General features: G+C 44.5%; 1 pseudogene; it reads right to left on the bottom strand.

The window, feature by feature from the left end:
• Window positions 1-10,315: 10,315 nt before the first annotated feature.
• The window catches only part of LOC124008912, a 42,160-nt pseudogene continuing 37,556 nt past the window's right edge, over window positions 10,316-14,919 (bottom strand).

Genomic DNA, 14,919 nt, shown 5'->3' with positions numbered 1-14,919 from the left:
GACCAGCTTGCTTAGGGGACTCTTCTCCAGATTAATCTCTCTGTAGGTGATGGCTTTGTTATGGAAGGTTTGGGAATCGCTTCCTTTTAGGTGGTTGTAGAATGTAACGGCTCTTTTCTGGATTTTGATAATGAGCCCATATCGGCCTAATTCTGCTCTGCATGCATTATTTGTTTGTTTTTTTACGTTGTACACAGAGCATATTTTTCAGAATTCTGCGCGCAGAGTCTCAATTTGGTGTTTGTCCCATTTTGTGAATTCTTGGTTGGTGAGCAGACCCACCCCAGACCTCACAACCATGAAAGGCAATGGATTCTGTAACTTATTTGCCAGATCCTCATTGGTATGTCAAATTGTATGTTCCTTTTGATTGCATAGGCCCTTATAGCCTTGTCTCTAAGATTGTTCACAGTTTTGTGGAAGTTATCTGTGGCTCTGAAGTTTAGGCTGAGGTGTGTATAGTTGTTTGTGTGCTGTAGGGCAACAGTGTCAATATGGAATTTGTATTTGTGGTCCTGGCAACTGGACCTTTTTTGGTTTTGTCTTACTGAGATTTACTGTCAGGGCCCAGGTCTGAAAGAATCTGTGCAGAAGATCCAGGTGCTGCTGTAGGCCCTTCTTGGTTGGGGACAGAAGCACCAGATCATCAGCAAACAGTAGACATTTAACTTCAGATTCTAGTAGCGTGAGGCCGGTGCTGCAGACTGTTCTAGTGCCCTCACCAATTCGTTGATATATATGTTAAAGAGGGTGGGGCATAAGCTGCATCCCTGTCTCACCCCTCGGCCCTGTGGGGTTAAAATTTTTGTTTTTTTGGCCAATTTTAACCGCACACTTGTTGTTTGTGTACCTGGATTTTATAATATTGTATTTTTTACCCCAACACCACTTTTCATAAATTTGTATAGCAGACCGTCATGCCAAATTGAGTCAAAAGCTTTTTTGAAGTCAAAAAGCATGAGAAGACATTGCCTTTGTTTTGATTTCTTTGTTTGCCAATTAGGGTGTGGAGTGTGAATACATGCATGGTCTCTTGTACGGTAATTTGGTTAAAAGCCAATTTGACATTTGCTCAGTACATTGTTTTCACTGAGGAAAGTCTGCTGTTGATGATAATGCAGATGATTTTCCCAAGGTTGTTGTTGACGGATATCCCCCGGTAGTTATTGGTGTCAAATTTGTCTCCACTTTTGTGGATTGGGATTATCAGTCCTTGGTTCCAAATATCGGGGAAGTTGCCAGAGCTGAGGATGATGTTAAAAGAGTTTAAGTATACCCAATTGGAATTTGTGGTCTGTATATTTCATCATTTCATTTGCGATACCATCAACGCCACAGGCATTTTTGGGTTGGAGGGTTTGTATTTGGTACTGTAGTTCATTCAATGTAATTGGAGAATCCAGTGTGTTCTGGTAGTCTTTAATAGCTGATTCTAAGATTTGTAGTCGATCATGTATATGTTTTGTTATAGCCAAAACGATTGGAGAAGTGGTTTATCCACACATCTCTGTTTTGGATAGATAACAGAACTCTTTGTGTTGCTGTTTGTTTAGCGTGTTACAATTTTTCCAGAAGTGGTTAGATTCTATGGATTCTGAAATGATATTGAGCTGATTTCTGACGTGCTGTTCCTTCTGTTTCCGTAATGTATTTCTGTAATGTTTTAATGATTCACCATAGTGAAGGCTTAGACTCAGGTTTTCTGGGTCTCTTATGTTTTTGGTTGGATAGGTTTCTCAATTTCCTTCTTAGGTTTTTGCATTCTTCATCAAACCATCTGTCTTTGTTGTTCATTTTCTAATGTTGTCTACTTGACATTTTTAGATGTGATAGGGAAGTTGAAAGGTCAAATAAACTTGTTTAGGCTTTCTACTGAAAAGTTTACCCTTTCACTATTACAGTGGAATGTTTTGTCCAGGAAGTTGTTTAAAATGGATTGAATTTGTTGTTGTCTAATTGTTTTTTGGTAGGTTTCTACACTACTTTCCTTCCATCTATGGCATTTCTTAATAGTGTGCAGTTCCTTTGACAGTGCAATAGTGCAATAGTGTGCAGTTCCTGCTCTGTTCAGGTGGACTATGATTTTGATGTGATCTGATAGGGGTGTTAGTGGGCTGACTGTGAACGCTCTGAAAGACTCTGGGTTGAGGTCAGTGATAAAGTAAGCTGCAGTATTACTGCCAAGGGATGAGCTAATACAAAGTTACTCAATTATAAGTGAAAGTAGACCAGTAAAATACTACTTGAGTAAAATATACTTATTAAGTATCAAAAGTAAATGTAATTGCTAAAAAATGACTTAAGTCTCAAAAGTAAAAGTATAAATCGTTTAAAATTCATATTATTTAGTAAAGCAGACGGCACAAATGTCTTGTCTTGATAGCCAGGGCACACTCCAATACTCAGACATTGTCACGCCTTGGTCATTGTATTTTGTGTTTTTGTTATATGTTTGGGTAGGCCAGGGTGTGACATGGGTTTATATGTTGTATTCGTATTGGGGTTTGTATTATTTGGGATTGCGGCTGATTAGGGGTGTGTCTAGTTAGGCTTGGCTGCCTGAGGCGATTCTCAATCAGAGTCAGGTGTTTGTCGTTGTCTCTGATTGAGAACCGTATTTAAACAGCCTGACTTTCGCTTTGTATTTTGTGGGTGTTTGTTCCTGTCTCTGTGTTGTAGTCACCAGATAGGCTGTAATTAGTTTCACGGTTCATTTGTTGTTTTCTTATATCAGTTATTTCATGTACCGTTTTCATTCATTAAAGTCATGAGTAACCTACACGCTGCATTTCGGTCTGACTCTCTTCATACAACAGACGAACGACGTTACAGACATTATTTACAAAAGATGCATTTGTGTTTAGTGAGTCCGCCAGACGAGAGGCAGTAGAATGAACACGTGTTCTCTTGATAAGTGAGTGAATTTGACTATTTTCCATTCTGTACTTTTGGTTGTCAGAGAAAATGTACGGAGCAAAAGTACAACATTTTCTTTCGGAATATAGTGAAGTAGAAGTAAAAGTTGTAAAAATTATAAATAGTAAAGTAAAGTACTTAAGCAGCACTTTAAAGTATTTTTACTTAAGTACTTTACACCACTTTACACCAAGTACTTTACACCATTTAGGTTGCCACATACTAGTACATGTCCCTGAGCCTGGAAATGTTTGAAATCCCCCTCTAGGATGGAGAAGCTGTCATCTTTAAAGTATGGGGATTCTATTGGCGGGATATACAGTGAGGAGAACAAGTATTTGATACACTGCCAATTTTGCAGGTTTTCCCTACTTACAAAGCATGTAGAGGTCTGTAATTTTTTATTATAGGTACACTTCAACTGTCCAGAAAAAAAATCATCCAGAAAATCACATTGTTTGATTTATAAGTAATTAAATAGCATTTTATTGCATGACATAAGTATTTGATCACCTACCAACCAGTAAGAATTCCGTCTCTCACAGGCCTGTTAGTTCTTCTTTAAGAAACCCTCTTGTTCTCCACTCATTACCTGTATTAACTGCACCTGTTTGAACTTGTTACCTGTATAAAAGACACCTGTCCACACACTCAATCAAACAGACGCCAACCTCTCTCTGGCCAAGACCAGAGACCTGTGTAAGGACATCAGAGATAAAATTGTAGACCTGCACAAGGCTGGGATGGGCTACAGGACAATAGGCAAACAGCTTGGTGAGAAGGCAACAACTGTTGGCGCAATTATTAGAAAATGGAAGAAATTCAAGATGACAGTCAATCACCCTCGGTCTGGGGCTCCATGCAAGATCTCACCTCGTGGAGCATGAATGATCATGAGGAAGGAGAGGGATCAGCCCAGAACTACACGGCAGGACCTGGTCAATGACCTGAAGAGAGCTGGGACCACAGTCTCAAAGAAAACCATTAGTAACACACTACGCCGTCATAGATTAAAATCCTGCAGCGCACGCAAGGTCCCCCTGCTCAAGCAAGCGCATGTCCAGGCCTGTCTGAAGTTTGCCAATGACCATCTGGATGATCCAGAGGAGAAATGGCAGAAGGTCATGTGGTCTGATGAGACAAAAATAGACCTTTTTGGTCTAAACTCCACTCGCCATGTTTGGAGGAAGAAGAAGGATGAGTACAATCCCAAGAACACCATCCCAACCGTGAAGCATGGAGGTGGAAACATCATTCTTTGGGGATGGCAACCAGTGAGTCAACTCCTCTATATCATGTTTCTTGTAGGATGACAATGTGTATATCTCCAATTTCTTTGATGAAGTCTGGGTTAGTGCTCTTTGGGCCAAAGGCAGATTACCTCAGACCTTGTATATTCCATGATGAAATAGTAAACGCTTTGTGTTCCATAGTATCCAGTGTTTTCGTGTGGTTTAGACCGGGACCATTACAGTAGGTGTGAGCAGAGCATGCCGAGCATCTGATACATTACACTTAGGTTGCAGGATGGGGCTTGTTGTGGTGCATTAGTGGTGGTTGGGCCTGTTGCTCTGCTCACGGCCTGGGCATATGTGCAGATGTCATGTTGAGGTCCTTGCTGCAATGTTGGGGTGCATGGGGGGGGGGGGGGGGGGCATAAGACTGATCTGGGGGGCTATATAGGGTGTGGCAGGGTTTGTTTTGGGTGGTCTCAGCTGGTTAGGGTGTGGCTGGTGAAGCTGTGGTCTGGGTGTAGGTCCTCTTGCCGAGGGTTCTCTTGGTACAGGTCCTTTGGGAAGGGGTCTTCCAGGTCTGGGAGGGTGTCTTGCGTGTCTGGGCGGGGGGTCCATTGCTCTGTTGCTCCTGTGTGAGGTGCTGAGGCTGAGGTTGAGAGTGACATCCTTCAGGGTCCTGGCAAAAGTTGGGATTGTTGCCTTGTAGAGGTGGACTTGGTCGTAAAGGCTGTTCAAGTCCAGGGTAGAGTGGTGGGCCAGGTAGACATTAGGTTTTGAGGCACAGTTCCGGGAAATGCTTGCATGGTGGCAAGGTGAATGTTTTTTCGTGGATATAACCACTTGTGCGTTGGGGAAAGTGAAAGAAGCTTTTTCAATCACTCCCTTGAGTGCTGTGGCCACTCTTTCCTGCTGGTCCCTCAGGTCATTTATGCTCGTGTGAATTATAATGTGGCTGGGGGACCTTAGTCTGTCTTCTGACAACAGCTCCAGAGCATGCCTAGTGTTTGTCCTCTGACAACAGCTCCAGAGCATGCCTAGTGTTTGGTCAGCAGAGTTTAGCCACTTTGTGTTTGGGAAGAAGTTTATTCTCTTGTGTATTTGCCATTTGAGTCAATGAGGAGCACAATTTCTGGCTTTTGTGTGTCCTCAGTGGATGTGTGGGTGTTGTCAAGAATATCGGGGGAGCTGACACGGGGGCTGTTAGGGGGGGGGGGTGGGGTCTGTTGGGTTGGTGGGTCCTGTGTTGTTTGTCCCAATGTGGTGTTGAGGTTGTGGTCTGAGTCTGAGGTGGGCTGTTCTGCTTGCTTCTCTGGGGGGAGTGTCCTGTTCTCTGTCACATCTCAGCTTTCTCACCACCTCCTCCTTCAGTGCTGTTAGATGGGCTGTGTGTTCCTCTCTCTCCTCTATACGTTCTCTCACCTCAGTCCAGAGTGCAGCCAGCTCTCTCAGACAGCCATCCATCATTCCTCCGGGTCTTATTGGGGAGTGTTGTTGTGCTGGTCTGTTTTGTGGGACCTGGGTGGGTGACTATCTTTGTCTACATGACAATTTTGAAGAGGTGTGATCAGACCCACTCAGGATGGGGAGTCGTCACCGAGAGAGAGCTTTTCCTGCTGTTCTCTCTCTTTGATCCCGTAAAAGTCCTGCTGGAACTGCAGGAGGAGGCCCTACACCATTACTGTCCCAGACTTGTATACATTGACAGAGGTTGTTTCAATTTCCTCAATGTCTAGTATTCTGAGCTTCCACCCTAGGCCAGTACCCTCTCTCTTGACATAGGGGTAGTGTGCTCTTATAGCACTGTGCCATGCCAGGGGATGGTCTGTGCAGAAAATTAAGTTGCAAATGGTGTCTCTGGATTTGTCCCTGGGGAGATCTTTGTGTGCTTATTCCCACGCAGTGTTATTTTTAATATCCAAGGGGTATTGTACTGTGATGACATCTGCACAGGGGGCTTCCAAGGCCTCTGCATTTGGGTGCGGGAGGCTGTGAGACTCTCCTGCCATTGTTAGGTCCTCAAGTTTTCACACATCTCACTTCACACTTCAGTGCTAATTGAAGTTGCAGCCAGGTCTGTTCTGTCCTAGCAGCTTGGTAGCTTAGTAGCCGTATAATCTTTTAGCTTTATATAACAAAATGACCTACAGATTATTGTGTTTTACTTTTTGGCTTCAGATGTGGCTTCAGACTGAACATTACTCACTCAGTTTTGTGTTGGATGGTATTTCCAGGTTTCCACTGTGTTTCTTCTGCAGGTTTTGGTTTGTTAGAAGTTTTTGCTTGACAGTTCTTGGCAGTAATCGTCCATTCAGGTAATTCTTTCCAAAATCACGGTTTTAGGTATGGAATTTCGATTTGGTTTGAAGGGTTTGATGTAGAGGGTAGTATCCTGTATGAGTCCTTGCGAGAAAAAAAAAATCTACATTTATCCAACTATAATTATATATTTTTTCCAGAAGAACACAGAAGCCCATGAGCTCCCTTTCTCTCTCCCTCTCCATCTCTGATTGAAAAAGACCAGTTAATAACAGCCCTGATGACAGGTACAGCTGTACATGTGGAACTGATGGAAGGGGGAGAAAGAGAGAAGGGGAGTGAAAGGGAGGAGTAGGGAGAAATAGGAAAAGGGTCTCGAGAGACAGAGGGAAGAGATGTAGACTAGAGTAAAACAGAGGGAGATGCAGATTCAGAAGGAGAAATAGAGGGAGAGAGAGACAGAGAGTATATGTGTATGAATGCTTTGCTGGAGGGGATGTGAGTGTTCATTTCAGATGATTAAATTGTTAATTTCCTGGTTGATACAACTGCCATCGCCTGATTAAAGCAGTGAAGAGTTTCATATTCCACAGCCTTGTCACGCAAACAACTCCCCGATGTTTACACACAAACACACGTACACAGTCCCTCTGGTCACGAGGAGAGAATGAAAGAGGTTCTGTTCAATTACACTTTGCCTGTAGATTCAGAGATGTTTGAGTATACTCCCACTGCTTACAGTATAAATAGTATCCCTCTTTTATTCTCTCTTTCTCAATCACTATCTTTCTCTATCTATATCTCTTTCTCTCCGTTTCTCTCTCATACGCACAGACTATACATTCCACTATACATTCCACGACAAATTCCAATTGAAAACATCAAACAAGTGCTGGTTAGTTGGTGTTAGTTCAAGGATCTAGTTTTCAGGGTGTTGCCCTTTATAATGTTAAAGTAGGTGCCCGGTGTTTCCAGATTTGAAATATGACCGACCTATAATTACTTAGAATATGAGTGAAATAGTTTTCCTTCAACATTTTTGTAAATTAAGTATGTTAAAAAGCTGCTATTCTCTGTTGGAATGATGTGCCAACCACAGAATGATGTGGGCATATACCGGTCACTAAAAATATTCACGCAAGTAGACCACTGATTGGCCAGCTCATCCTGCTGTAGACCGCCAATTGGCCAATTCATTCTCCTTAGGGAAATGACATCATGTTATATAAGGAAATAGTAAGCATTTTTGGAATGGTCTCTTTGAGATACAGGTTTGAGGAGCAATTTTTTTTTCTTCTCCAATTTATGCTTTGGCCACAAATATGAGCAACATTATTAGGTATGAGATAAAAAGAAAATGCACTTTTAAAGAGATTTTCTGTCACGCATAGGTGTAATAGGTGGCAGGGAAGTCAGGCGCAGGAGAATCAAATGGAGTGTAAATATGGAATCTTTTAATAAAGTTCCAAGAGTATGCTCCATAACAATAAATGTACAAACAAACAAAACATGGGTACGAAGACCCGACGCGCACCTATACAAACAATCACACTACACATGACATGAGGGGAAACAGAGGGTTAAATACACAACAGGTAATGAATGGGATTGAAAACAGGTGTGTGGGAAGACAAGACAAAACCAATGGAAAATGAAAAAAGGATCAATGATGGCTAGAAGACCGGTGACGCCGAGCACCGCCCGAACAAGGAGAGGCAACGACTTCGGTAGCAGTTGTGACATTTTCACTGGTCTTACATTGAGAACATATATATATATATATATATATATATATATATATATATATATATGTATATGTATATATAAGAGAGAGAGAATTAAGCATTTCTGGCAGTAGAATTATACACCAAATGCAGGCAGAATTTGGACTAGGGAACAGGAATGTTCCCTTTTTTGGGGGGGTTGTTATTGTATTTTCTCCCCCAGTACCTAAACGCATGAATTCTATCGATCTATTACATTATTCTGGTGAGCAAGGTTTTATTTAGTCTTCTAGGGCAACATATAATGACAAAAGAAGCTGCATGTATCTAATTATAGACAAGTTGACAAGCAAGTAACCTACTAAAATGTTGAATATTATAAGTAGAAACATATCTAAATCAGGCAACAACAAAAAAAATCCTGCACCACCTGTCATTAAATCATTCTGCCATCTTTAATCGTAGCATATAAAGCATTTTCTGTCACGCCCTGATCTGTTTCACCTGTCCTTGTGCTTGTCTCCACCCCTCTCCAGGTGTCTCCAATCTTCCCCACTTATCCCCTGGGTATTTATACCAGTGTTGTCTGTCTGTTTGTGTCAGTTTGTCTTGTTTGTTCAAGTCAAGCAGTGGTTTCTCAGCACCTGTTTTATTATTGACCCCTGCCTATTATTGACCTGTCGTTAGCCTGCCCCTGTTGTTGCAATAAACATTGGTATTTCAACACAGTCTGCACTTGGGTCTGAGACGATCCAACTACTGCTGGTTGAGTCCCCACAGGTTCCTGTGTTATTGGGATTCTCTTGGCTGCAGCGACACAACCCCTCAATTGACTCGGCTACTGGTGCCATTGTGGAAATTTCCCCGGACCTCTTCGCCAGCTCCGCAGAGTACCAGAACCTCCGGCAGAGGTTCAGTAAGGCTCGGGTCACTTAGCTTCCGCAGCACAGAATCATCTAGAATGTCATTGTATGCTGTAGCGTTAAGATTTCCGTTCACTGCAACTAAGGGGTCTAGCCCGAACCATGAAAACAGCCCCAGACCATTATTTCACCTCCATCAAACTTTACAGTTGGCACTATGCATTGGGGCAGGTAGCGTTCTCCTGGTATCCGCCAAACCCAAAATTGTCCGTCGGACTGCCAGATGGTGAAGAGTGATTTGTCACGCCAGAGAAGGCGTTTCCACTGCTACAGAATCCAATGGTGGCGAGCTTTACACCACTCCAGCCAACATTTGGCATTGCGCATGATGATCTTAGGCTTGTGTGCAGCTGCTCGGCCATGGGAACCCATTTAATGAATTCCTGATGAACAGTTCTTGTTCTGATGTTGCTTCCAGAGGCAGTTTGGAACTCGGTAGTGAGTGTTGCAACCAAGGACAGATGCTTTTTACGCACTACGCGCTTCAGCACCTCGGTGGCCCTGTTCTGTGAGCTTGTGATTTGATTGATTTGATTTGTGTGGCCTACCACTTTGCGGCTGAGACGTTTTTGCTCCTAGTCATTTCCACAAGCTCTAGCAGGGCCGAAATATATAGTTATTATTATTACTACTATATTAGGTGAGTGTATCAGGAAGGGGGGAAGCCATCTTGACTAGATGTATTTGATCAGAAATGTTTGGAAAATAGAAAGTAGTTTATAGTTTAAAAGCTTTAGTTTTTCTTCTGTAGACTACTTTCCTTTTGGATTAGTACACAGACTAACAACTGAACTAGTAAAATCAATCCTTATTTCATTGGGTTTAGTGCTAACTGACCATTTTTGATGTGTGTTATATGCTTGCTAAAAACCAGATCATTAGTGAAAGGGTGTCATTGTTAGTGCTGGCATCAGTCGTGTGTACCGTCAACAGTGTGTTTGTGGTTTTAGCAGAGGGCAATAACATCCACAAAACACTGTGCCCAAACAAAACTGGCCTTCCTCAGCCCTCTCTCTCTCTCTCTCTGCCTCTCTCTCTGTTTCTGTCTCTCAGCCACAAAAGCATTAGTGAGGTTAGGCACTGATGTTGGGCAATTTGGCCTGGCTCGCAGTCTGTTTTTTTGAATGAATACATGTCTTGAAGCTCCTTGACACATCATCAGTGATGTAACCTGGGGTCATAGGGTGTTTTGGGTCTTACAACATCAGACACCCTCGCCCAGGTGACCCAGCTGAGGTTGATCACACTCTGACAGGTGGCATTACACTGCTCCCCGTAAATCTCCTCTCTTGATCCAGAGCCATCTTGAGGCTTTTTCAGCTGCCTCGAGGGTGCTGCTGACGGCTCTCCTCCTCTTCGCTCAATTGATGCAGAGTGCTCTGTACTCTCTGTAGAGGGATTTCCTAGCAAAACCCCTGCAGCCTACCTCGATAGGCATGCACCTATCCTTCCAACCCTGCCACCGACTGTCGATGACCAGACCCTCGTACTTGGCCATCTTCCTCCCGTACGCCTCCTCCAGACGATTTTCCCAAGGGACTGTAAGCTCCAGAATAATGACGGTCTTTGTGGACTCTGGTCTCAGGGTTGTCTTGATAATGTGCTGTGGAACTTGAGCTGCTTCTCCAGGTCTGCTCTCAGCTGTCAGTCCTGAGCAGTAGCTAGGATCCCTGCTGGTGGTTCGGATTTTGAGCCTGACTGCTCTGCAGCTCAAATGAAGGTGATCTGCTGACTGGAGGGCCGTGCTTGCTTGCTGTTGCCGAATCCTGTGCACATTGCTTCTGCAATGGTCTTGAGAACCTGGTCATGGTGGCCCCCTCCCAGAGCTTTAGGACAACAGCTTAGGATGTGCTCCAGTGTCTCTCTCTTGGAGGATAGCGGGCTTGCAGGAGACTCTACTTTGCCCCAGCAGAACAGGTTCCATAGGCTAGGTAGGACATCATATATCGCCTGGTTCAGGAACTTGATGCAGTCCACTACACTTTTCTGTCCACTGCCTGCTCCCACCTCATCCAGGCTCCTCGCTGTCTCATTCCCACTGCTCTGCTGGACCTCTCCTTTTCTGAACCAGCCTCCGTCTCTTCTTCCCCTTGGCAGTGTCGTACCGGGGGGTTGAGAAGGTTCCTAGACCAGCTCTTCCCCGGGTCACTGCTCGCACCAGGACACTGTGGTGCAGCCGAGACTCAGCCTGCAGCACGGTCTCCTCTGCTCTCCAGTTCCTCCTGGCCTTGACCTCTACCCCCTCTTGGGTCGCTCTACTCCCTGTAATGCATCACTACCCTCACCCAAGTCACCCTTGAACTCCTCTTCCAGGGACTTCAAGGGAAGCCTCAGCCTGTTGTTCCCATAGAGGGTGATGCTGCTCAGGCTCCTGGGCAACCTCAACCACCTCCGGAGATAGCTGCTGACTTCCTCTCAAAGAACTCAACAGTGGAGATGGGGACGTTGTAGATGGGCCGAGGTCAGAGTATCCTCGGGAGGATGCCATGCTGAACTTGCTGAGCAGTCCTGACCTCTCATTCTGCCCAAACAGCAAAAAAATGGGGGAAAAGTGAATGAATCACACTCCCCCTCCCTCATTCCCCTGTTTTCTTTATTGAGGCAGCTGCACCCTTTGACCTCCCCGCTTGTGGAATGTGTGTGAGGGGAGGGAGGAGGGGAGAGAAGGGGTGCTGGCTAGGGGGTCTCTCTTTCTCTCCCCACAACAAAAGCTGTCAGGGCGAACAATAGGCCCTGCAGAATAGTCTGTGTCCAGAGGGGCAGTCATCCGTGGTAAGGTGCAAACTAGGCAGAGAGGGAGAGTGAAGGAGAGGGGAGGGAGACAGAGAGAGATGAAGAGATGGGGGAGACAGAGGAGACAGAAAAAGAGAGAGTGAGCAGAAAGAGGCAGATGGAGGGAGGGAGAAAGGGGAGGGATACGAGAGGGAGAGAGAGAGAGACACAGATAGATAGATGGAGGGAGTGATGGGAGCCAGGGAGGGATGGGGTCTAGAGGAGAGATATTTGTTTTGTCTAGGCACACTCATAAACACTGAACTTCCGTTGCCAAAGGAAACACAACACAACACAAGACCCAATATTGCGTGTGTGCGTGTTTGTGTCTGTATGTTTTCCGTTTGCGCGCACATGTGTGTGTAAGTGAGTGAGCTGGCTGTGGTGGGTAAGGGGCCTGTGGAGCAGAGGGGACCAATGACTCACTGTACCAATGGCATCAGTACTGTCAGAACCCCACACTGCCTCAGTACTCATTCAATAGGTTTGTGTGTGTGTGTGTTCACATGCACGTTCATCTGTACGTGTGTGTGTGTGTGTGTGTGTCTGTCCGTACAAGTGTGTGTATGTGTGAGGGGAGGAGCGACGCCTCATATTCTGCAGCTGGGCTGCAGACAAAGGTGTTGGTCACGCTTTGCCCTAAGATGCGGGTCTGTGTGTTTTGAGGTGGGGAAGATGGGGGTGTTGTTAGGATTTAGCTTTGAAAACCCAGGGCGGCATGCTGTTGTAAAAGGATGTATTTAGCTTTGAAAGCCCAGGGCGGCATGCTGTTGTAAAAAGGATGGATTTTGCTTTGAAAGCCCAGGGCGGCATGCTGTTGTAAAAGGATGGATTTAGCTTTGAAAGCCCAGGGCGGCATGCTGTTGTTGTAAAAGGCTTGATTTAGCTTTGAAAGCCCAGGGCGGCATGCTGTTGTAAAAGGATGGATTTAGCTTTAAAGGCCCAGGGCGGCATGCTGTTGTAAAAGGATGGATTATCCAGAGGGAAGGGTGCTTTTGTAATGTCACGACAAGAGTATCTAAAGTGATGATGGTTATGCACTATGCTCAGTGGTAGTAGAACAAACTCACCCCTCACGAGTGGAAAACAACCATTTAAATCCAAAGAGACTCTGTAACTATAGCGCTCAGCCCTGGAGATTTGACGAAGTGTGTTTGAGCTCCCTCCAAAGAGCACCTTCGAAAACACATTTGTGTAATTGTCTGTATTCAAGCCCTCTTACCATTTTGTTTTCTCCTTACCGAAATAGTACGTTCTCCAGTAAAAGGTTCTTAAAACCAGTCAAATGGTGGAGTTCTTTGTTTTTGTTTTTCTGAATGCTTTTGATTTTGTTTGAGACGACAGAATGTATTTTTGGGGCTTTATTTCTAGAGTGAAACAGGTGGTCTTTGTATGTAGCCCCCCTATGTTTTTTTCCCCTTCATTCGATCCACCTCCCTCTTCTTCTTCTCCACAATGGTTTGAAGGACACTTTTTCTTTCTGACGCTTTTCACAGTCACCAAAACTCCACTTACCCGTCACTCCTCCCTCTCCTTCCCCCATCCTCTCCTCCTTTCCTAGGCCTCTCTCTCTTTCCTTCATGGTCTCTCTCTCTCTCCTTCATGTCTCTCTCTCTCTCTCTCTCTCTCTCTCTCTCTCTCTGAAATAGGTAATAAACAAAAGTGAAATAAACAATATAAATGAACAGTAAACATTACACTCACACTCAGTGTTGTAATGACATGCAAATATAAATTTGTAAGTCGCTCTGGATAAGAGCGTCTGCTAAGTGACTTAAATGTAAATGTAAATGTAAATAGTGAAAGTTCAAAATGGAAAATAAATATACATAAATATAGGTTGCATTTACAATGATGCTTGTTCTTCATTGGCCTTTTCTTGTGGCAACAGGTCACAAATCTTGCTGCCGTGATGGCACATTGTGGTATTTGTGTATATGTATAATCTGAGGGAAATATGTGTCTCTAATATGGTCATACATTTGGCAGGAGGTTAGGAAGTGCAGCTCAGTTTCCAGCTCATTTTGTGCGCAGTGTGCCAATAGCCTGTCCTCTCTTGAGAGCCAGGTCTGCCTTCGGTGGCCGTTCTCAATAGCAAGGCTATGCTCACTGAGTCTGTACATAGTCAAAGATTTCCTTAATTTTGGGTCAGTCACAGTGGTCAGGTATTCTGCCACTGTATCCCCCCCCTCTCTATTTGCTCATACAACAGCTACCAGGTTTCTTTGCAGAGAAAATGTGTCCCTCTTTCCTTCTCCTCACTCCCTGTCTCCTTCTCCTCCCTCCCTCCCTCCTTTTCCTCCCTCCCTGTCTCCTTTTCCTCCCTCCCTGTCTCCTTTTCCTCCCTCCCTGTCTCCTTTTCCTCCCTCCCTGTCTCCTTTTCCTCCCTCCCTGTCTCCTTTTCCTCCCTCCTCTCTCTCCTTCTTTGGCCTTTCACCTATCGACCTGTTATCTCTCCTCCTTTTCTTTCAGGTGATCCATGCTATATCACAACACACACTAGTGATATGGGGCTTCCTGTCTCTCAAACATGCAGACACACACTGGCGATATGGAGCTTCCTGTCTCTTAAACATGCAGACACACACTAGCGATATGGGGCTTCCTGTCTCTCAAACATGCAGACACACACTAGCGATATGGAGCTTCCTGTCTCTTAAACATGCAGACATCCTAGTCTGCTTTCATCTATGGTGAGAGACACTGATTTGACTGTGATGCTCTAATGCACTGATACTCACACACGACTGAGGCCTTCGCACGCGCACGCACGCACGCACAAGCACACACACGCACACGCATACACACACAGGCATTCAGACATGAATACATCCCCACACACAGGCAGACATGGCATACAAATACACACACAGGTACAGACACACACACACCCGGGCCGGAATCTGTTGGACAGACATTTGATTTCCATAGGGGGGCACCTTTGTTTCACACAATTATTTTCATGGGTATTATAGTAAAGATGTAATTTAAGTGTAAAAAAAAAGTTTAAAAAAAAGTTTAAAGCACCTTACCTTAAAACATTTGTCCAAAATAATTCCAGGATCTGAAAAGTGCACTGCACCTGCAAACTTT

Source organism: Oncorhynchus gorbuscha, linkage group LG21 (genome assembly GCF_021184085.1).
Source record: "Oncorhynchus gorbuscha isolate QuinsamMale2020 ecotype Even-year linkage group LG21, OgorEven_v1.0, whole genome shotgun sequence".
Taxonomy (NCBI): Eukaryota; Metazoa; Chordata; class Actinopteri; order Salmoniformes; family Salmonidae; genus Oncorhynchus; species Oncorhynchus gorbuscha.
The sequence above is the reverse complement of the archived record's forward strand: the minus strand, read 5'-3'. Positions and strand labels throughout refer to the sequence as shown.